The sequence below is a fragment of the Lonchura striata genome, chromosome 1A, assembly GCF_050655825.1.
Source record: "Lonchura striata isolate lonStrDom1 chromosome 1A, ASM5065582v1, whole genome shotgun sequence".
Lineage (NCBI taxonomy): Eukaryota > Metazoa > Chordata > Aves > Passeriformes > Estrildidae > Lonchura > Lonchura striata.
In genome coordinates this window covers 1,164,570-1,167,308 of record NC_140741.1, presented here as the reverse complement: position 1 = coordinate 1,167,308, position 2,739 = coordinate 1,164,570, and the positions used below count along the sequence as shown (strand labels likewise).

At 51.9% G+C, this 2,739-nt stretch overlaps 1 long non-coding RNA gene across 1 annotated transcript; it reads right to left on the bottom strand.

Moving 5' to 3' along the window:
• Positions 1–349: 349 nt before the first annotated feature.
• LOC146763330 (uncharacterized) lies at positions 350–2,493 on the bottom strand. Its single transcript, XR_014951964.1, has 2 exons — positions 1,868–2,493; positions 350–617 (listed from the first exon to the last, which is right to left on the bottom strand). It is a non-coding gene; the product is annotated as an uncharacterized LOC146763330 (long non-coding RNA).
• Positions 2,494–2,739: the final 246 nt, after the last annotated feature.

The following is a 2,739-nucleotide window of genomic DNA, read 5'->3' as shown; positions in this document are numbered from 1 at the left end:
AGGAGCACCCAAAGCCAGCGGAACTGGCCTCAGCCACTTTCCGTGGGATCTCTCCTCTTCCTTCCTCACCAAATTCCCACTGTCAAAACCCAGCTTGAGGCACAGATCCCCATCCCCTCAATCTCTCCAAGGAATTGGGCTCGGATTTCCCAATCCAGCAGGGCAGAAATGCTCTTGTCCTTACCGTGCATCCTAATTGCAGTAATGGCTTAAGAAATAATTGAAAGAAATTAAAGGAATGAAGAGAAATTAAATAAGAGCTGCCAGCTCCAACTAAGGGATGCTCAAACCCCTTACCAACAATTCGCTTTAATTAACCGACTCAAACAAAGTAATCAACACCACATTGATACAGTAGGATTCTTTTTAATCGAGTTATAGATAAATATTGCAGAATGTAAAAACCTTTGTAAATCCAGAAACTCTTTCAAGAGATAGACAGGGCACAGCTGCAGAGAGTCTTGGGGAGTTCAGGGGAAAAACCCCAAAGTTTTCAGTGTTTAGCATCTCCCACCCTGTCGTCACTGACAGCAAACACGGCTTCAGCCTCGGGAAAACACGGAGAGTCAGGGATTTTACAGATCCTGGTCTCACCTCAGCCTCTCAGCAGGTACAGTCTGCAGGGAGAGGGAAGAAAAAGGGTCAGAATGGACAGCCTACTTCCAGAAAATCATCACCATTCATAAAGCACTAAGCAGAGCTGTAAGAACTTCCCCAAAGGTTCATTTCCCTGCGGACTGAGGGCTCTCAGTTGAAGCACGGGCTGGACCTGCCACGGACAGACTCCAGGAACCCCAGAAGTAAAAGCCACTGGGCCAATTCCAGAAAACATTCCAAAATCAGGCTCCTAGGATGTGACCATCTCCTCTCTCACCTGGAGGCGGAAGCACAAGGAATGATCTTCCCTCCTGTGGGTTTTCTGGGATCTGCAGTGAACCGCAGGGGGAAGAAAACAAAGCCTGAATATTTCGCACGACTGGAACAGAAAAGTGGGGAAAAGGGAGGCAGGGGCACTGCTGGGGTGATAACTGGGATCCAGCCTCTCCACACCAATGGAAGCAGAGACTGAGTGACAGAGCCTTTGGGACCACTTTGCTGGGATTCATAGGAAAACGGGTGAGTTTTATTTTGGCAATAAAGCCAAGCTGCTTCTCACCTCATCAGCCGGGTACAGCAGCAGCACCCGCAGGAACCTGGCCAGGTGGCTCTGCCTGGCAGAGGGCTCCCCACTTCCTGGGAATTGTGTGCTACAGGGCTGTGCCACTGGCCATTAAAACAGTTCCCACCTGGCCCTTCACAAAGGCAAGGTGCTTTTTCCATACAGCAAATGGTTTTTGAATTAAGAAGGTAACACTATACTCAACTGGAGAAGAAAAAAGTGAGAGCTGTAAAATTTTCCCACGCCAGGCAAAAAAGAAAGCCAAATCAAACCAAAACGAAAAGTAGCATAACAATGAAAAAAACCCCAAAACATATCAAGCATATTTCAAGAGAGTTTAAATCTGAATGAAGTGATTTACTTAGAGGCTTGAAAATCTGCCATGCTGCAAAAATCTAACTGCTGCAATAAAAGCCTTTTCTTACATCACATTTTAGCCCTGAATTTGCAAAAACCCCTGCCAAACTAACAATTCACCACATACAGTTCTTGAGTCATTCCTGTCCTTGAGCACGAGTCAAGCTAAAGTTATGGAGACAAGAAAAACATAAGTGACTCAATGCTGCTCCTTTGGAAATTACAGAATCAGAGGGAGGGTTTTCCTTAGCTTAGGAAAAATGCACAGCCAGTTCAGCAGATACTGAATAGCAGGGAAGTCAGGAGATACGTGCTTTGCTGTCAGAGACAAACATATAAATAAATATTTACATTAAGCCAGAGGTCTACAGATGGTCTGATCAGAAGTCTTGATGCAGAAAACCAGCCCTGGGGTATCCTCTTAAGGGACACAGGAGGAACTCCTTGGCTGGGACACAGCCTCGCTCAGCGCTGCTCCCATGGCTCTCGGCTCTTTGCCAGTGCTTGCAGTGTCCCCGCAGATCCCAGAGGATGGCAGGGCCAAGGCTCCCGTTCGCTCCTCCGGCACTCAGCGAGTGTTTCCTGCCACGCCCCCTGTGCAGAGCAGCCACGCGCGGCTCGCCGGTGCTCAGCCCTGCCTCCAGGGCTTTGAATGGCACATCCACCTGCAAAATAGGCAGGGAGAGCTTCTGGCTCACACGCGGGATTTGACAACACAAAGAGCACGCGTGGGTGTCAGAAAGGGCTCAAATCTCATCTCACACCACCGAGAGGGGGAATGGAACGGAGCAGCGGGGCAGGGACAGGACAGGACAGGAAGGAGCCGGGTTTGGGGGGGACACGGAAACGGGGGAAAGAGAGGTAACTGAACACGGGCAGGAGCATGGAGCGGGAGAGAGAGGGACAGGAGGGGATCCTCCCGGCGCCCCGGCTCCGCCCCGGCTCAGCCCCGCCCGGGCTGCTGCGCTCGGCAGAGCTCGGCTCCGTTCGGCTGGACTCGCCTCCTCGGCCAGCTTCGGCTACTTTCGGCCACGCTCGGCTATTTCCGGCCGCATTCGCCTCCATTCGCCTCTTCGGCAAAGCTCGGCTCGCCTCGGCTGAACTCGGCAAAGCTCGGCTCCGCTCGCCTCCTCGGCCCCTTTCGGCCGCTTTCGCCCACGCTCGCCTAGTCCCGCCCGCTCCCGCCTCCATTCGCCCACTCCCACAGCTCGGCTCCCTCCGCC